Source organism: Bombina bombina, chromosome 5, assembly GCF_027579735.1.
Source record: "Bombina bombina isolate aBomBom1 chromosome 5, aBomBom1.pri, whole genome shotgun sequence".
NCBI lineage: Eukaryota > Metazoa > Chordata > Amphibia > Anura > Bombinatoridae > Bombina > Bombina bombina.
Window position 1 is genome coordinate 396,608,645 of NC_069503.1, and position 22,288 is coordinate 396,630,932.

Sequence of the window (22,288 nt, forward strand, 5' to 3'; positions counted from 1 at the left end):
ATGCAGCTTGATAAATCTTCCCCTTAGTATTGTTTAACTTATCTTGTTTGCTGTGGCCAATCAGCGACATGTATACGTTATCTCCTACACACAACAATCACTGTACAGATTGGTCAGGCTTATAATTCCACTCTAGTCTCTCTGGACATATTACCATTATTTATTTTGCCCCCTTTCCTGTAATTTAACTCCAGAAATAGTGGGTTTTCTAGTTCTAAAAAGGGGAAGTAAGCACCACAGAATTCACAAGACTCACCCTGCAACATATCTGTACCTAATTTACCATAGATGGGGAATTAGCTGAGATACTACAAAACAATGCCACTTTCACTAACAAAATGGCAGTCATATGCCTTACCTACTGCTATAACAAGTTCAGATTGGTTCTTCCAAGTAAGGCAAGTGGTTAGGAGAGATTTATTCTCTTACTGGACCTATTGCAAAACTACACAAAATGTTTTCTAATTACAAGGTGTTTTATGTACCTTTATTTTATCTCTTGTTCTGTGGCCAATTAGGAACAGATAAAATCAGCTCCTACATCAATCAGCAAATCGCAGGCAATAGTGTCAGGGTTCTGGATCATGCATTTCATGCTCACTGGGGTCTGTAAAAAAAAAAAATCACAATTTCAGAGTAAAATTACAGTAAACATAGGCAAATAAATAATAAAAGTACATTACAACATTTTTTTTGTTTTCTTTTACTACACAGATCAAAATGTTTCATGAGGAATTATGTTTTGGCTTTAATATCCCATTAAAGGGACAATAAACCCAAACATTTTCTTTCATGATTCAGGTAGAGGATACAATTTTAAACATTCCAATTTACTTCTATTACCTAATTTGCTTCATTCTTTAGATATACTTTAATGAAGAAATAGCAATGCATACGGTGAACCAATCACACGAGGCATCTATGTGCAGCTACCAATCAGCAGCTACTAAGCATATCTAGATATGCTTTTCAGCAAAGAATATCAAGAGAATGAAGCAAAATAGATAATAGAAGTAAATTAGAAAGTTGTTTATAATTGTATGCTCTTTCTATATCATGAAAGAAAAAAATTGGGTTTCATGTCCCTTTAAGGAGAACAGGTTGTCGTGCATCTATTACTTTTGAGTGTCAATTAAATGCACTTTTTGTGCACTTGCATAAGGATGGTGTTATAATACACTTTAATCTAGGGTTTTTCTTTTAGATCAAATTCAAGCCAAGTGTTATTTGTTCTAAATTGTATTCAGTTTCCTATTTCTATTTAATCTCCTGGCAACCAGATAGTGTGAAACCCAATGCTATGCAATCTGTTGCAGCCCTCTTTGCAGATAAAGGAATTGAACAAGTTTGTGGGCAGCTTTTGCTCGCTATTCAGTCCAGACAAAATTCAAATCAGCGATTCACATGTTGCAGGAAACTGTTGGAATCCAGATTCTGAAGGTTAGATTTCAAATGATTCCACCATATTCTGTCATAAATAATAAAATAATTTTCATTGGCCAGAGCGTTCCTTCTGTAAACGGTTTGATCTTTTCAACCTCCTGTTCCCAGATTTATTTAAAAGACATCCATCCCTTTCCCTGTCATTCTGCATATGTTTTAATCAGCTCCAAATATTCTAATAAGCGGAAAAAAACTGGGGTGTGCCTGGGTTATATTCAGGGCTTCTCGTTTTTTGCAACTGCAGACAAACAGTCACCAAGCCTCCCAAACAGATGTTGATGAAGAACAAACATAACAGAAAATCCAAAAAAAATGGGCTCACCCAAAATGATCTTGTATACATACATACAAACATACTTATATATATATATATATATATATATATATATATTTATATATACATATACATACACATACACACATCTAAATCTATATATATATATATATATATATATATATATACACACATATATATACACTTATATGTATATACACACACATATATATATATATATACATACACACACACACATATATATATATATATATACACATACACACATACATATACATACATCTATATATATATATATATATATATATATATGTGGACAAAGAGAACGTTTGTGACACCGGCGCAAATATGGGTATTGCTATTGTATTAATTAGAGTATATAGTAGGAATATTACAATTGTAATTGTAAATAAAAAGTAGTAGACTCACTATGCAGCCCCAAAATTACTTATTAGAAGAGTGGGATCCCCAAACCCCACAGAACTAATAGAGCGCAAAAAAATATTGATCCAAGAGAGGGTAAAATGTAGAGGCGCTTAGTGAAAGAATCTGATTACAGTATCTATAGTAAGACACATAAAGTACAAAAAGTTATAAAAATGCACTGCTACTTGATATTAGGGTAAAAGCCCAAAATACAAATAAAGCTATCGCAGAATTGTATTTATAATTATGTTGCTAGTATAAAGTGTTGCTAATACAACCACAATTCTCTGTAAAGTATAAAGAGATACTAGTATAGCAAATAATATCACAGATGACAAATAAGTATTGCAGTACATACAGATGGTGCAGGTAAATTATTAAAGTAACACCACAAGATTGAGCATGCAGTTAGAGTCCATATGTGAAACTATTGTGACATAAACAAGGCGAAAAAGGTGGAAATCCCAAAGTGGCGGATCACACTGTCCCCTCAAGGGGTTCTACTTACTCTCCTTTACCTCAATCTGTATGAGGTAAGTGTCGCGTGAGGTAAGTAGAAAGTCCTCCCTTGTAGTGGCAAGTCTCCTGTGGCTTGTTTTCTATCTTCCAGCAATTTTACTCGCATAGATGAAATGGGAAAAAAACAGAAAAGATGGTAATAGTGCAACCCCGTTAGATAGGATATATATGCACAGTTCAGTATAGAATAACACTCACACTAGATAACCTCAAATGGATATGAGGTATTTTATTAGCATGATAGAATAAAAACAGGTAATTGGCATGAACAGTATTTAGATTTTAGAACCAGTTCAATGCAGGATGAATATAACAAGTAAGAGTCCTAACGCGTTTCAAAGGTCTACACACATACACAACCTTCTTCTTCAGAGGAAAAAGTAATTACCGACTGTAGGTAAATCCTTCGGCTTTAAAGCGGAGCTGCGACACGCCCCTATGGATTCCAATTGGATCTTCGGATCACATGGCCTTCAGTAACAAGATACGAACTGAAGGGAAGGCTGCCATAATTGTTACTGGCATTAAGACAAAAGTGTTGGTTGTTCAGAGTGTCCGATGGAACACCGCTCTGGTGCTTATTATAAATTAAGAGATACAATGTTTTAAAATGCCTTCCATATCGGTGCAGATTACATTTATACCACGAGCAGTTTTAATAGGTAGCCAATAGCACCTGAGCTTATAAAAGTGATATCGAAAGCATACATTAGTACGTAGAGTTAATAGATACATAGATTAAAATTCTTATAATAAATGTGATACAGTACATCTCAATATTCCACAATTGCATAACATTCCAATAAAATAATTAGTAATATTTAAATAAAAAACATGATGATCACAGTTAAATCTATATTAAAAATATATTAAAAATTTAATATACTACTTCATACAATATAAATATGGTATAAAAAGATGTAGAAACATATATGTATGGATCAAGTTAGAAGAAGGAAAATTAAAAAAGGACTGTTATAAAGGACCTATCTTCTTACTAATTATAAATGGGAAACTAATTAAATCTACAGAATGAAGATTAATTAGAACAAAGAATGTAGTTCTTTTTGCTAGATGCAATTAGATTTACTTTGGAAAAGAACTATTTCCTCTTTGAAAAGGATTACTTTTTACAAGTCACCGGAACAGCAATGGGGACGAAATTTGCCCCAAGCTACGCGAATCTTTATCTGGGACTCTGGGAAGAAGAAGTCATCTTTTTATACCATATTTATATTGTATGAAGTAGTATATTAAATTTTTAATATATTTTTAATATAGATTTAACTGTGATCATCATGTTTTTTATTTAAATATTACTAATTATTTTATTGGAATGTTATGCAATTGTGGAATATTGAGATGTACTGTATCACATTTATTATAAGAATTTTAATCTATGTATCTATTAACTCTACGTACTAATGTATGCTTTCGATATCACTTTTATAAGCTCAGGTGCTATTGGCTACCTATTAAAACTGCTCGTGGTATAAATGTAATCTGCACCGATATGGAAGGCATTTTAAAACATTGTATCTCTTAATTTATAATAAGCACCAGAGCGGTGTTCCATCGGACACTCTGAACAACCAACACTTTTGTCTTAATGCCAGTAACAATTATGGCAGCCTTCCCTTCAGTTCGTATCTTGTTACTGAAGGCCATGTGATCCGACGATCCAATTGGAATCCATAGGGGCGTGTCGCAGCTCCGCTTTAAAGCCGAAGGATTTACCTACAGTCGGTAATTACTTTTTCCTCTGAAGAAGAAGGTCGTGTATGTGTGTAGACCTTTGAAACGCGTTAGGACTCTTACTTGTTATATTCATCCTGCATTGAACTGGTTCTAAAATCTAAATACTGTTCATGCCAATTACCTGTTTTTATTCTATCATGCTAATAAAATACCTCATATCCATTTGAGGTTATCTAGTGCGAGTGTTATTCTATACAGAACTGTGCATATATATCCTATCTAACGGGGTTGCACTATTACCATCTTTTCTGTTTTTTTCCCATTTCATCTATGCGAGTAAAATTGCTGGAAGATAGAAAACAAGCCACAGGAGACTTGCCACTACAAGGGAGGACTTTCTACTTACCTCACGCGACACTTACCTCATACAGATTGAGGTAAAGGAGAGTAAGTAGAACCCCTTGAGGGGACAGTGTGATCCGCCACTTTGGGATTTCCACCTTTTTCGCCTTGTTTATGTCACAATAGTTTCACATATGGACTCTAACTGCATGCTCAATCTTGTGGTGTTACTTTAATAATTTACCTGCACCATCTGTATGTACTGCGATACTTATTTGTCATCTGTGATATTATTTGCTATACTAGTATCTCTTTATACTTTACAGAGAATTGTGGTTGTATTAGCAACACTTTATACTAGCAACATAATTATAAATACAATTCTGCGATAGCTTTATTTGTATTTTGGGCTTTTACCCTAATATCAAGTAGCAGTGCATTTTTATAACTTTTTGTACTTTATGTGTCTTACTATAGATACTGTAATCAGATTCTTTCACTAAGCGCCTCTACATTTTACCCTCTCTTGGATCAATATATATATATATATATATATATATATATATATATATATATATATATATATATATATATATATATATATATATATATATATATATACACACACACACACACACATATATATACACACATAATTGTTATCGGTTATTTGTAGAGTGCCAACAGATTCTGCAGCGATATAAACAAAGGGGGAGTACAACAAAATAATTATAGGGATCAACTGTGTATAGGGCCCTGCCAAGAGTTGCACTGCTGTAGTCAGCTCTTAAGAAGGTGATCTACAAACAGCTCGACTCTTAGGCTTACATGCTAAGGGGGTTCAGGGGACTGCAATGAAGGAGTGGAACTGGTATAAAGTAAGGTTAGCACATGTTGTATGCATCCCTGAACAGTAGAGTCTTTAGGGAGCGCTTGAAGCTTTCAAAACTAGGGGAGAGTTTTGTGGGGTGAGCAGAGAGTTCCACAAGATGGGAGCCAGTCTGGAGAAGTCAGTCAGGAGTGCGATGAGGTAACCAGAGAAGAGGAAAGTAGGAGGTCATGAGCAGAACGAAGGGGACAGTATCTGGAGACAAGGTCTGAGATATAGTCTCTCTCTCTCTCTCATACAGAGACACACATCATGATTAAGTAAATAGGGAACATCTATGGCATGATAATATTGGAAGTAAGCTAATAGATATGTGATTCAAAGTATTACTATTGCTACTAAAAGTATGTTGATAATGTTGTCAAAAGAGGAAGAGTACGGAGATTTTGAAAAAGCAACGGTCTATCCTTACTATACCCTTAAAAAGGGAATCTATACAAAGAATATAATACAAGAGTTGCAAAAAGTAAAGGTGAATGTATGTTTGAATGAATGAGACAACTGAACTAAGTTGCAAAGTAAAAATTTACTGGAATTTACCATAGTATGTGTAAATTAATGTAAATATGTAAATAATTAATACTCAATGGCCAGTTCCATTTGTTGCAGGTTAACACCCGATCAGATCACTAACCACAATAAAGCTGTCACAAAGCTAACGCTGCATAAGGGGGCGGACCTAAGAGCCAATAGAAGCATAAAGTCCAGCACACACCCCCTTAGGATCACATCTGACGAAGCCCCGATACTCAGCCCTATGTGGGAGGGGAGAAACGCGTCATGACTGAGGATGCACGTGAGGTGATCAGCCAATAATGTAACTCGCTAGACTCGAAATAAAGGAGGACGCTGAAGCGCACACTGTCAAGTAGCAAGTGAAAAAAGCCAGCCGAAAATCAAAGAATCTATACACCGATTCGTCTGTGAAACAGGTACCTGCAATCTTATACTGGTTGTGCTAATAAGTCTTGCGGTAATTTGGAAGACAGCCTGGTTCTGTCTAGACAGTGTACATAGTGCGTCCCTCCTCTATGGACATATGTCAAATATGTGAATTGTTCCGTTTCACGGTGTGGATTAATCAATACATGAGAACTGTTGTGTATATAAAATCTGCTTTGATTCTATGTTTGGAGCAATGAAGCGATAAGAACTGTAGCGCAGCAGCAACACTGAATAAGCATACTGAAGAGTTCAAACTTAAATCAAATTGTGTATTAACACTTATGAGCCTGGGATATGGACATTCAGTAATAACATCGACAGTTTCAGTACTGGGGCCCCATACTTTTTTATTGTGTATTGGTAACAATATTTCTCTGTTCATATGTGATAATACTGTGTGGCAGTAACGTACAATAGGAGATTTTTCACTCTCTTTTGAACAGAAGAGCTTTTATGTATATGACATTTATCCTATGAGCTAGCTGAGTCTGGAAGTATGCGTGTGTGTTTGTAAGGTGTTTTCAACTTTGCAACTAGGAATTAGGGTGGAGAATAGACGACCTGATTTGCCTGTTTTATTTGGAGATTCACAGTAATAAAGCTTTTGAAAACTAAGTGCAGCCTGGGTCCCTCTTTTATTGACTAGCATTTTTGTTCAATCCTAATATAAATGCATATTTTATATTACTTACACACACACACATATAAATACACATACATACACAACTCTTTTTAGATAATTCTACATATAGTTATATTTACAAACACCCTTGTCTGAATCTCAAATACATGTGGCTGGCTGCTCAATATTTTTGAAGGCAACTAAATTGTCAATGGATTTGTCAACCCATGCTTTAGTTAATTAAACTGCTTCTCTCACCTTCAAAGGGTGCGTTCATGAATACATCGTCAAATTAAACACCTTCAAAATCTCCTTATTTTAGTTTTCCTTCCTCGTATTGTTTCCAGTAGAGAACGAGAATGGTAAAAGTCCTCTAGGAACAGATTCCAAAGTCAAAAGTGTCTATGATTTAATTTTAAAAAAATCCTTACCATTTATATATTTTATAAAAATCCATTAGCACAATTACTTTTCTATAATTGGTACATCATGGTATGTACACATATATATATATATATATATATATACACACATATACATACACTGTGTATATATATATATATATATATATATATATATATACACACATATACATACACTGTGTATATATATATATATATATATATATATATATATACATATACATACACACACACACACACTGTATGTATATATATATATATATATATATATATATATATATACACACACACATACACACACACACACATATACATATAGATTAGGGTTGCCACCCGTCCCTTAAAATACGGAATCGTACTGTATTTGAGAATAAAATAGCACGTCCTGTTTTGAATTAATACAGGACAGTGTTTGTCCCGTATTTTCCAAGTTGTCTTCAATGCAGCATCCCATGCAAATAATCCCACCCGCATTCTGTGAAGACTCATTCTATTCTGCCCCTGATTGGGTAATACTCGCTACCATCATTCGTTTGATTGGTTTGTTTCAGTTTCACGGCCATTCAGAGTCAGAGGAGGGCGGGTCTCTTGGCAGAGATTCGATTTGAAAGAATGGCGGAGGCAGCTCCAGATACCCCCTCCCCCGCGTCCAGCTCTGAAAGTTTCAAAGCTGAAACAAAAGTAGATGCAAAAGTACAGACGAGAGTGGGAGGAATCAAATACTTGGCTGGAAAGTGTCAGCGGAAATGAGTATCAAGCCTATTGCACAATTTGTCGGCAAGTGTTCTCTGTGACACACGGTGGCCTGTCAGATGTACCTCAGGAGAACAACATTCCCACAATGCTAGAGCTCACAGAAATCAGAGCACCGTCTCACAGTTCTTCATACCTCAATCATCTCCTGAGACAGATAGTGTAATGACAGTTTTTTAATCACCTCAATAACTTTCTGATTGATTACGTTAGATTTCGTAGGCTGCCTATTTGTTAAGAAATAATGTTAAAAATGTAAATGAATCATGTTATGGTATGATTTGTTTATTAAGGTTAAGGACTGTACAGTCAGACACATAAGCATTATTTTAATAAGAAATAAGAGAGATATATTTAATACATATTTAATAATAAAAATAAATTAACGGCTAGATTACGAGTTTTGCGCTAACAGCGGCTCGGTACTAACTTGAAAGTTATTTCCACCGCTCACCTCCCTATAGCACTGCTATTACAGGTTTTCATAAACCCGGCGTTAGCAGGCAATATGTGAGCGTTGAGCAAAATTGAGCTCCATACCGCACTTCAATACCAGCGCTGCTGTGAGCTGGTTTTACGTTCTTGTGCACGATTTCCCCATAGACATCAATGGGGAGAGCCGGAAAAAAAGCCTAACACCTGCAACAAAGGAGCGTAAAGCTCCGTAACGCAGCCCCACTGATTCCTATGGGGAAAGAAAAGTTATGTTTACACCTAACACCCTAACATAAACCCCTGAGTCTAAAAACCCCTAATCTGCCATCCCCGACACCTACATTACACTTATTAACCCCTAATCTGCCGCCCCCGACATCGCCGCCACCTACCTTATACTTAGTAACCCCTAATCTACCGCCCTCAATGTCGTCGCTACCTACCTACACTTATTAACCCCTTATCTTCTGCCCCAATTTTGTTGCTACCTACCTACATTTATTAACCTCTAATCTGCCGCCCCCAACGTCGTCGCCACTATACTAAAGTTATCAACCCCTAAATCTAACCCTAAGTCTAACCCTAACACCCCTAACTTTAATATAATTAAAAGAAATCTAATTAAAAATTACTATCATTAACTAAATAATTCCTATTTAAAAATAAATACTTACCTGTGAAATAAAACCAAAGCTAGCTACAAATAACTAATAGTTACATTGAATTTATCGTAGGTTTTATTTTTATTTCACAGGTAAGTTTGTATTTATTCTAACTAGGTAGACTAGTTACTAAATAGTTATTAACTATTTACTATCTAGTTAAAATAAATACAAATTTACCTGTAAAATAAAACCTAACCTGTCTTACACAAACACCTAACCTTACATAACAATTAACTAAATTACATTAATTAAATACAATTAACTAAATTACAAAAAAAAACACTAAATTACACAAAATAAAAAAGAAATGATCAAATATTTAAACTAATTACACCTAATCTAATAGCCCTATCAAAATAAAAAGCCCCCCAAAATAAAAAAAAACTAGCCTACAATAAACTACCAATGGCCCTTAAAAGGGCCTTTTGCGGGGCATTGCCCCAAAGAAATCAGCTCTTTTACCTGCAAACCCCCAACAGTAAAACCCACCACCCACACAACCAACCCCCCCAAATAAAACCCTATCTAAAAAAACCTAAGCTCCCCATTTCCCTGAAAAGGGCATTTGGATGGGTATTGCCCTTAAAAGGAAATTTAGCTCTTTTTCTGCCCAAACCCTAATCTAAAAATAAAACCCACCCAATAAACCCTTAAAAAAACCTAACACTAACCCCCGAAGATCCACTTACCGTACATCCATCCTCAACAAAACGGCAGAAGTCTTTATCCAAGCGGGCAGAAGTCTTCATCCAAGCGGACCGAAGTCTTCATCCAAGCCGGAAGAAGTCTTCATCCAGACGGCATCTTCTATCTTCATCCATCCAGCGCGGAGCATCCTCTTCTTTCCACAGCTAACGAAGAATGAAGTTTCCTTTAAGGGACGTCATCCAAGATGGTGTCCCTTGAATTCAGCCAATAGAATTAGATTAGGTGTAATTAGTTTAAATATTTGATAATTTCTTTTTTATTTTGTGTAATTTAGTGTGTTTTTTTTTTAAAGTTAGTTAATTGTATTTAATTAATGTAATTTATTTAATTGTAGTGTAAATTTAGGTGTTAGTGTAAGACAGGTTAGGTTTTATTTCACAGGTAAATTTGTATTTATTTTAGCTAGGTAGTTAATAACTATTTACTAACTAGTCAACCTAGGTGAAATAAATACAAACTTAGCTGTGAAATAAAAATAAAACCTAAGCTAGATACAATGTAACTATTAGTTATGTTGTAGCTACCTTAGGGTTTATTTTATAGGTATTTAGTTTTAAACAGGAATTATTTAGTTAATGATAGTAATATTTATTTAAATTTATTTTAATTATATTAAAGTTAGGGGTGTTAGGGCTAGACTTAGGGTTAGGTTTAGGGGTTAATAACTTTAGTATAGTGTCGGCGATTTTGGGGGCAGCAGATTAGGGGTTAATAACAGTAATGTAGGTTGGGAGATGTTAGGGACAGCAGATTAGGGGTTAATAATATTTAACTAGTGTTTGCAATGCGGGAGGTTTAGGGGTTAATATCTTTATTCTAGTGGCGGTGATGTCATAAGCGGCAGATTAGGGGTTAATACTTTTATTTTTAGTGTTTGCGATGTGGGAGGGCCTCGGTTTAGGGGTTAATAGGTAGTTTATGGGAGTTAGTATACTTTTTAGCACTTTAGTTATGAGTCTTATGTTACAGCGTTGTAACATAAAACTCATAACTACTGACTTTCAGGTGGCGGTACGAATCTTGTAGTTATAGGCTGTACCGCTAACATTTTGGCTGGACAGGAAAACTCGTAATACCGGCGCTATGGAAGTGCCATTGAAAAAGGACTTTTTAAAAGCTTCGGTAGTTACGTTGCGTTATGGCCAAAGAAGTGTGCGGTGCACCTATACCTGCAAAACTCGTAATATCAGCGGTAGTGAAAAAGAGCCTTAACGCTGCTTTTTCACTCATAACGCAAAACTCGTAATCTAGCCGTAAATTAATAAAATATGGTTCACATCTCACAAGTTCCTCCAAAAGCCTATTTTTTGTGGTCTCACTGTCAAACTTTGTTGGCCTATGTTTATTATTGTCATAGCTGTGTATTCAGCTATGACGAAATGACCACTTGAGTTGTGATAGAGAGAGTGCATCTGTTCACACTGATTTCAATAGCAGATATCTTTTGATAATGTCCATGTATCAATCTTAATATTTTTATGAAAACATGTTTAAAGTTGTGATTTATCACCACTGGCACGTCATCGGGCCTGTGGTCATCATCGTGGCCCCCGAGGCAGGCGTCACTTATATTTCTGTATTGAAGGTGGCAACCCTAACTATATATATATATATATATATATATACACACACTTTTTTGGTCTAAGAACGGACGTTAGGCGTCTGAAAACGTTCACTATTAAAAGTGCCTAAAATAAGGATCCCTTGGAGTGCGCTTTTCCTTTTATGTCTATTTGCTGTTTTTGCTGCACCCAGGGCACTGTTTGAATCGTCAGCTTGGAGTGCAACCTTCTTCTACTTTTATATATATATATATATATATATATATATATATATATATATATATATATATATATATATATATATATATATATATATATATATATATATATATGAGAAGGTATACCAGCTTAGCGGAATGTAATACACTGCTGAGCACAGATAAATAAAAATGTAATATCACCTGGTGCAAGGAGGTAAGAAAAATTAAAATAAAAAATGTAAGAAAAAATATAGCTATACCTTTAACCAGCACTTGCCCATTAAGCAACAGTAAACATGTTGGCAATCATAGGTCAAGTAAATAGAGCCGGAGACTGAATGCAAGGTATAATTTATACTTTATTAATCCCCTAATGAGCAAACCAAAAAAATGGTTAACACTGAACACAAAAAATAAAATACGTTACTGTATATCTTCCCCTTGATAGAGGACAATAGACCAATATGAAAAAACTGTCCAAAAAACAGATAAAGTCTTGCTTCCCAATCAACACTTTTGTTTGGGTGAAATACGTGTAGCAGTTTTTTGGTCACGCCCACTGGAGCTCCGTGAGCGTGGAAATGTTTGGGCGCGTTGTCTGGCACTAGGTGAGGTTGGAGGAAACTGCTAAGAGCCGAGAGGGTGAAGATTTGTGGAGACCGGAAAAAATCTCTGTAGCAAATACGGCACGGCGGTGGTAGTGAGACGTCACTCCCGCAAGTGAAAAGTTGCTGGTAAGCTTGCTTTATCATTAATTTGGATAGCCCTCCATAACGGCTCTGCATGAACTGCACTAATATACCCGACCAACCTTTTGGCTACTAGCGCCCAGTGTATATCTACCTGATACGTTTTCTTGCTTTTGGCTGTACTACCAAGAATTATTAACCAACTAATTAACCATTCTGGAGCTGTCTTAAATAAAGATTGCCATCATATTATGCTGAGGACTGTTTATTACGCATACTAACCAAGGCTTGCTTATCTGTTTGCTGACATCGCCTGGCTTGCTATTGCATAAAATGAACCTCTTTATTTCAGCTGGAATAATTGGTAGCTACCATTGCAAGACTTTATCTGTTTTTTGGACAGTTTTTTCATATTGGTCTATCCAGGGGAAGATATACAGTAACGTATTTTATTTTTTGTGTTCAGTGTTAACCATTTTTTTGGTTTGCTCATTACGGCATTAATAAAGTATAAATTATATCTTGCATTCAGTTTCCGGCTCTATTTACTTGACCTATGATTGCCAACATGTTTACTGTTGCTTAATGGGCAAGTGCTGGTTAAAGGTATAGCTATATTTTTTCTTACATTTTTATATATATATATATATATAGATACCGTGGATATAAAAAGTCTACACACCCCTGTTAAAATGTCAGGTTTCTGTGATGTACAAAAATGAGACAAAGATAAATCATTTCAGAACTTTTTCCACCTTTAATGTGATCTATAAACTGTACAACGTGATAGAAAAACAAACAAACTTCTAGGTGGAGGGAAGTAAAAATAAAAAAATAAAATAATATGGTTGCATAAGTGTGCGATGTAACAATGTTTAGAAGTGAGCAATCACATTCACAATCATGTTAAATAGGAGTCAGTACATACCTGCCATCATGTTAAATGCCTCTGATTAACCCCAAAAAAAGTTCAGCTGTTCTAGTAGGTCTTTCCTGACATTTTCTTAGTCGCATCCTACAGCAAAAGCCATGGTTCGCAGAGAGCTTCCAAAGCATCAGAGGGATCTCATTGTTAAAAGGTATCAGTCAGGAGAATGGTACAAAATAATTTCCAAGGCATTAGATATACCATGGAACACAGTGAAGTTAGTCATCATCAAGTGGAGAAAATATGGCACAACAGTGACATTTCCAAGAACTGGACGTCCCTCCAAAATTGATGAAAAGACGAGAAGAAAACTGGTCTGGGAGGCTGCCAAGAGGCCTACAGCAACATTAAAGGAGCTTCAGGAATATCTGGCAAGTACTGGCTGTGTGGTGCATGTGACAACAATCACCCGTATTCTTCATATGCTTGGGCTATGGGGTAGAGTGGCAAGACGGAAGTCTTTGCTTATGAAAAAAACATCCAAGCCCAGCTAAATTTTGAAAAAACACATCTGAAGTCTACCAAAAGCATGTTGCAAAAGGTGTTCTGGTTTGATGAAACCAAGATTAAACTTTTTGGCCATAATTCCGAAAGATATGTTTGGCGCAAAAACAACACTGCATATAACCAAAAGAACACCATAACCACAGTGAAGCATTTTGGTGGCAGCATCATGCTTTGGGTCTGTTTTTCTTCAGCTGGAACTGGGGCTTTAGTCAAGGCAGAGGGAATTATGAACAGTTCCAAATACCAGACAATATTGGCACAAAACCTTCAGGCTTCTGCTAGAAAGCTGAACATGAAGAGGAACTTCATCTTTCAGCATGACAACACCCCAAAGCATACATCTAAATCAACAAAGGAATGGCTTCTCCAGAAGAAGATTAAAGTTTTGTAATGGCCCAGTCAGAGCCCAGACCTGAATCCAATCGAAAATCTGTGGGGTGATCTTAAATGGGCTGTGCACAAGAGATGCCCTCACAATCTGACAGATTTTGAGTGTTTTTGCAAAGAAGAATGGGCAAATCTTGCCAAGTCAAGATGTGCCATGCTGAAAAACTCATACCCAAAAATACTGAGTGCTGTAATAAAATCAAAGGGTGCTTCAACAAAGTATTAGTTTAAGGGTGTGCACACTTATGCAACCATATTATTTTAGTTGTTTATTTCTACTTCCCTCCACGTAAAAGATTTTAGTTTGTTTTGCAATTGAATTGTACAGTTTATAGGTCACATTAAAGGTGGAAAAAGTTCTGAAATGATTTATCTTTGTCTCATTTTTTTACATCACAGAAACCTGACAATTTAACAGGGGTGTGTAGACTTTTTATATCCACTGTATATATATATATATATATATATATATATATATATATATATATATACACATATATATATATATACACATATATATATATACACATATATATATATATATATATATATATATATATATATACACATACACACACACAAACACATACATACACACACACATTTGATTTGTGTCCCATACTGTACATGTGTGTGCAATATAAATGTTTGAAAAATTGATGGTCTGGTTTTCCTTTTTTAACCACTGCATATTCAGCTTTTTTTCTTTTCTTTTTTTTGTTTTTTTAACACAAATATCAACCAGGAAACTGTGGCTTGTACAACCGCATTGTTGTTATCTTTTGATGAAAAAACATTAGCATATAGCTTCAGATTGCACGAGAAAGAGGCCAGTGTATTCTGCAATGTACATTTCCTGTAAAAGAGTAAAGATTATGTCCTATTATGCAAAATTATAATGAAAGGATTGAAAATGAGAAAATAAATAAAACTATTAGAAATGCTTCATAACATAATGAAAGGGGATTCAATTCCCCAATAGCCAACAATTTATCTGCACAGATTACAGTAGACTTTAATGGATAACTATGTAGAACATTGTTTTAACATTTAACTCATAATAATTTATATACAGGTGGCCCTCGTTTTACAACGGTTCAATTTACACCGTTTCAGAATAACAACCTTTTTTTCCAGTCATGTGACTGCTATTCCAAAGCATTGAGAAGCAGTGCATTTATTAAAATAGTCAGTAGGTGGAGCTGTCCGCTTGTGTTGCAGCAAAGCCAAGAAAGCTGAAATTAATCAGTTTAACCAGACCTGAGCTATCGAGCAGATTTCAAAGGAACAAGATCTTCCTGTCTATAAATCAGTCCAGATTGGAATGCATAGAAAGAACTGTTTGCAGAAAAATGCAAGCAAAGTCTGTGTTGTGTTATTATTTTATTAGGTTTATAATGCTGGTTAGCAAATGTTTTTGTTCATTTAACTTAGTTTAATTATATATTGTTTAGCATTTAAAGTCTTCATTTCAAAGCTTTAAAAATAATGTATTAGGTGTTAGTTATGACAATTTTGAGAGGGGCCTGGAACCTATCTCCCTCACTTCTTATTGACTTACATTATAAACTGAGTTTCAATTTACAACAGTTTCGATTTACAACCATTCCTTCTGGAACCTAACCCCGGCGTAAACTGAGGGCTACCTGTATAGTTTTTTGAAATATTTATGACACCCCATAATATAATGATTTTTATACAGTTATAGATTATTAAAACCTGCTTATAATGTTGGTCTGCTGGATGCCAGTTTGCAAGTGCTACATGGCTACTTGTAGTGTCACTTTATGGCATTACATCGGGTAACTTAGCCCTGCCCATGGCATACCCATGTGACCCTGTGGATACTATAAGTCTCTCTAATCTCCCTGCCCTGGGAATGTTGGAAGGCATAGAACAGAACAGCAAACTATAGATTAAAAATCTTTATGGAAAAGAAAGTGTGCAGCAACTGCTTAAAGGGGCATTAAACAAAAAAAAATATTTCATGATTCAGATAGAGCATATCATTTCAAACAACTTTCCAATTTACCTCTTATCAAATGTGCTTCATTTTCTGGGTATACTTTGCAAAATGAGTAGCAATGCACTACTGGGAGCTTGCTGAATACATCGGTAAACCAATGAAAAATGGCATAATGTTCAGCCACCAATCAGCAGCTAGCTCCCAGCTCCTAAACTTATCTAGGTATGCTTTTAAATAAAAGGATACTAAGAGAACTAAGCAAATTGGATAATAGACGTAAATTAGAAAGTTGTTTAAAATGTTATGTTCTATCTGAATCATGAAGGAAAAAATCTGGGTTTCATCTCTCTTTAAATACAAAACTGAAATCCCAGTAAAATGTTTAATGAACTCCTTAATGACCAGCACCATACAGGGTATGGCTCAGGTTGCTTAGCCCTTAAGAACCAGCATCATACCCTGTGTGGCGGCTGTGTCCTGGGCTGTCAGTGAGCCTATGTCGCCCCTGTTGGCACAACTGCGATATTACTCCATGTCTCAGCAGTGAGGCAGTGTGGAAATAGTGTAATGGAGGACACACCAGGCTAGCGATCGCAGGGGCAGGGTGTCCCAGTGATCCAATGCCTGTCAGTAGGGCGCCTCCATCCATCCATGTGCGGTTATCCAGTAATAGTACAGTAACTGTAAAAAAATTACCTTTTCTGTGAATACAGACAGTCACAGTTATTGTTTACTGAAAATGGGGCCTAGATACTAGCATGCTGCAATGCATGCTGGTATAAGGCTTACTGGGCAATCACTAGATGCTTTGGGAATGAGGTAGTCTGGTGATGCCTCAAAAAACTGACCCATGATTATGCGATCATTGTGACAACCCATTGTTTGTTAACAATGTCTTGTCTTGGCCCCTTCCCTTTTCTCCCAGTAAACAAAAAGTGAAATAAGTGTAAATCGTGTTTTTTTGTTTTTTTTTAATAAATGTTATAAAGTTTTTAAAATAATTTTATTTTAATAAAGTGGGGGTTTTTTTGTGTGTATTTACCTCTAAATTTTATTTTCTGCCCTTGGTGATCAAAGGGTTAATAGGGCTAATTCCAAGTGGAGCGCTACATTGTCACGCTCCCGCAAACGGGCAAATTTATTCTATAAATAAATTACACAAGAGTAAAAAAGTGTCTCTTTTTCTATTTATTATTTTTTTGATTTTGTGGATTGCAAATAAAAGTCAAAGAGAAAAAAAAAAAATATAGAAAAAAAAATGATTAAACCACTAATCATCTGATTAGTAGACAGAGAAATTGGGCTTGGTAAAACAAACAAATTGGGATTGCCATAGCTGTATACAAAACAGGTACATGTCTCTTTATTAAATGCAAGATAATACAATAAACTGATATGGATGTGCTATCAAACTACTGCTAGAACAAAAATTATGACAGCAGATAAATATAAAAAGGTCCGTTTGGTCTACTCATATTTTGATCTAAATTGTAATCTTAATTAAAGGACCATAACATTGTAAAAAGAAAATACTTTAAAGTGAAGGTAAACTTTGATGAATGAAAGCCCGTTTTTCAAAAATACTATTAAAAATAGGGGCACTTTCATTCATCAAAGTTTAGAAAGCAGCAATTTGGTTTAAAACTTACCTTTCATCTTTTCAAAGCCAGAGCAGTTTACCCCACCCGGAGATCCTCTCTTCACACGTCAGCAATGACTAATCTGGCTTCCTCCAATCACGGCATGGCCTCAGGCAATGACTCCCCTGGGGGGGAAAGCCGGATTAGTCATTGTTGACGTGTGAAGAGAGGATCTCCGGGTGGGGGAAGCTGCTCTGGCTGTGAAAAGAAGAAAAGGTAAGTTTTTAAACAAAACGGCTGCTTTCTAAACTTTGATGAATAAAACTGCCCCTGTTTTTAATAGTATTTTTAAAAACCGAGCTTACATTCATCAAAGTTTACCTTAATTTTAATGTGTTAGAGGATTTTAGTATTGCACTGTAGAATGCAGATAACTATTGGCTAGATTAGCATTCTAAAGTCAGTAGTTATGAGTTTTATGGTACAACGCCGTAGCATAAAACTCATAACTAAAGTGCTAAAAAGTACACTAACACCCATAAACTATCTATCAACCCCTAAACCGAGGCACTCCCGCATCACAAACACTATGATAAAAATTGTAACCCCTAATCTGACGCTCCGGACATTGCTGCCACTATAATAAACATATTAACCCCTAAACCGCGGCACTCCCGCCTCGCAAACACTAGTTAATATTGACCCCTAATCTTCCGCCCCTAACATCACCACAACCTACATTATATTTATTAACCCCTAATCTGCCCCCCTAACATCGCGAGCACCTACCTACATTTATTAACCCCTAATCTGCCGTCCCCAACGTTGCCGCCACTAATCTAAGTCTAACCCTAACACCCCCTAACTTAAATATAATTTAAATAAATCTAAATAAAATTACTATCATTAACTACATTATTCCTATTTAAAACTAAACACTTACCTATAAAATAAACCCTAAGCTAGCTACAATATAACTAATAGTTACATTGTATCTGGCTTAGGGTTTATTTTTAGGAAAGTTTGTATTTATTTTAACTAGGTTTAATAGTTATTAAATAGTTATTAACTATTTAATAACTACCTAGCTAAAATAAATACAAATTTACCTGTAAAATAAAACCTAACCTAAGTTACACTAACACCTAACCCAACCCTACAATTAAATAAATTCCCTAAATTAAATACAATTAAATAAATTAAATTAGCTAAATCACAACCCCCCCCCCCCAAATTACAGAAAATAAAAAACAAATTACAGATCTATTACACCTAATCTAATAGCCCTATCAAAATAAACCAATCACCAGCTAGCTTCCAGAAGTACATTATTGGTCTTGAACATATATAGGCAAAGAGGAGGGGGAGAGAGAGCAAAAGAGAGGGAGAGAGAGATCAAAAGAGAGGGGGAGAGAGATAGGGGGAGAGAGATCAAAAGAGAGGGGGAGAGAGAGCAAAAGAGAGGGGGAGAGAGAGCAAAAGAGAGGGTGACAGAGAGCAAAAGAGAGGGTGACAGAGAGCAAAAGAGAAGGGGAGAGAGAGCAAAAGAGAGGGAGAGAGAGCGCAAAAGAGAGAGAGAGAGAGTGAGCAAAAGAGAGGGAGAGAGTGAGCAAAAGAGAGGGAGAGAGTGAGCAAAAGAGAGGGAGTGAGCAACAGAGCTTCCAGAAGTACATTATTGGTCTTGAACATATATAGGCAAAGAGGATGGGGAGAGAGAGCAAAACAGAGGGAGAGAGAGAGAGAGAAAAAGTGAGGGTGAGAGCAAAAGAGAGGGTGAGAGAGAGCAAAAGAGAGGGTGAGAGAGAGCAAAAGAGAGGGAGAGAGAGAGCAAAAGAGAGGGAGAGAGAGAGCAAAAGAGAGGGAGAGAGAGAGCAAAAGAGAGGGAGAGAGAGAGCAAAAGAGAGGGAGAGAGGGAGCAAAAGAGAGGGAGGGAGAGAGCAAAAGAGAGGGAGAGAGAGAGAGCAAAAGAGAGGGAGAGAGAGAGAGCAAAAGAGAGGGAGAGAGAGAGCAAAAGAGAGGGAGAGAGAGAGAGAGCAAAAGAGAGGGAGAGAGAGAGCAAAAGAGAGGGAGAGAGGGAGCAAAAGGGGAGAGAGAGAGAGCAAAAGAGGGGCGAGAGAGAGAGAGCAAAAAAGAGGGGGAAGAGAGCAAAAGAGAGGGGGAAAAAGAGCAAAAAAGAGGGGAGAGAGAGCAAAAAAGAGGGGAGAGAGAGCAAAAAAGAGGGGAGAGAGAGCAAAAAAGAGGGAGAGAGAGCAAAAGAGAGGGGAGAGAAAGAGCAAAAGAGAGGGGGAGAGAGAAAGAGAGGGGGGAGAGAAAGAGAGGGGGGAGAGAAAGAGAGGGGGGAGAGAAAGAGAGCAAAAGAGAGAGGAGAGAGAGAGAAAGAGAGCAAAAGAGAGAGGGGAGAGAGAGAAAAAGAGGGGGGAGAGAGAACAAAAGAGAGAGGAGAGAGAGAAAGAGAGCAAAAGAGAGGGGGAGAGAGAGAGCAAAAGAGGGGGGGAAAGAGAGAGAGAGCAAAAAAGAGAGGGGGAAAGAGAGAGATGCAAAAGATAGGGGAGAGAGCAAGCAAAAAAAGGAGGAAGAAAGAGAGCAACGGGTGGGACCGCGGTACTTAAAAAAAGTGGCCCGTATACACGGGCTTTAGGACTAGTTAGCATTATAAACTTACAACTTAGTCTTGTTTGTTTGATTTACCATATTTCAGTATCCTCCTCTGACCAATTCTAATTGAAACTTCCATACCAGTAACTAAAAAGCATTGAGATCTGTGAACCCTACTTTGGCCATCTGAAAATTGGATTCCATGGCTGAGCATCTGTACACAAGTCTCACATAAACATGTATAATGCCAAGATTGGTGTAAAGCACACAACCACTGGACTCTGGATCAGTGGAAATGTGTCATCTATAGTAATGAATATTGTTCTTCACTAGCTGGCAATCTGATGGAAGAATTTCGGTGAGGCAGATGACAAGAGAACATTACCTACTGGAATCCATAGTGCCTACTGTAAAGTTTAGTGGAGGAGGGACAATGGTCTGGGGCTGTTTTTCAGCGTTTGGGTTAGGCCCCTTAGTTCCAGCAAAGGATCACCTCATTGCTACCGGATACAAAACATATTTTAGACAATAGGGTGCTTCTAACAATGTGGTAGCAGTTTGCGGAAGGCCGTTTCTTATTCGAGCATGATAAGTTCCTTGTGCAGAAAGAGTGGTTCATTAAGACATGGTTTGATGAGTTTGACATGGAGGAATTTGAGTGGCCTGCACACAGCCCTGACCTCAAATCCACTGAAAACATTTGGGATGAATTGAAGAGTCAATTGTAAGCCAGACCTTTTCTTCCAACATCACTGCCTGTCCTCATAAATGCTCTTTTGACTGAATGGGCACAAATTCCCAGTCAAACTTCAAAATCTTGTGGTAAGCCTGCATAGAAGTGTGTTGACTTTTATAGCCACAAAGAGTGGGGGGCAACTCCATTTTAATGTCCATGGTTTTGGAATGGGATGTCGAAAAAGCTCCTATAGGTGTGATGGTCAGGTGTCCACATACTTTTGGTCATATAGTGTATGTAGAAACTTAGATTTAGAGTCATAAGAAAGGAACGTTTAAAAAAAAATATATATATATATATTTTGGAGCCAGAAGTAAATTTCAAGAATCATGGCCTCCCTGAATCCCAGGAATATTATATAGGGATTTATACAGCTTCAAATCTGTTTTATTTTTAATCAGATAATTTGGCATTCCAACTAGCTTTTTAAAAGTGGAAAATCCATTAAGTAATTCTGATGTAATATTATCCACAGTTTCTGTCCAAAATGTAGCATGTGATTTGGCTATGTTTAAAGTCAGAGACTGTGATATTTTTCTATTAAAAATAAAATAAAAAGGGTAAGGACTTTTTTTAGCCGTGTCTAGTACAATCCACATTAGCACTGAAACATTTAATCAGCATGTATGACGCTTAATAGACAGAGCATGATAAACTCACAGGGGAAATACTGAATTACAACAGTAAGCCAGGCGCCAAAACAACAGAAGTTTTTACACCAATCACACATTTAATTCCCATATGTCTCATATATAGGAATTAAGGAGGATGTGAAAAATAAACTAAAACAAGATTTTCATTGAATGCAAAAAGTATTACTTATTTTTCACTCTAGCAACTTCTTATACAAAAAGGAAATGTAGGGACCCAATGAAAATAGTGACTATTCTATAAGGATTCTGACATTCCATTTAGACTCATCTGCGCATCATTTTTATATTTATTTTATTTATTATTATTATTCATTATTTTTCCA

At 36.3% G+C, this 22,288-nt stretch overlaps 1 protein-coding gene across 2 annotated transcripts in view; it reads right to left on the minus strand.

Annotated features, from left to right (window-relative positions):
- Positions 1-22,288, minus strand: part of THRB (thyroid hormone receptor beta) — a 622,225-nt gene that overhangs the window by 447,874 nt on the left and 152,063 nt on the right. For both annotated transcript variants that reach the window (XM_053714233.1, XM_053714234.1), the window contains exon 2: positions 486-607. The gene's annotated coding sequence lies outside the window, so the exon portion shown is untranslated. The remainder of the gene's footprint in view (positions 1-485; positions 608-22,288) is intronic.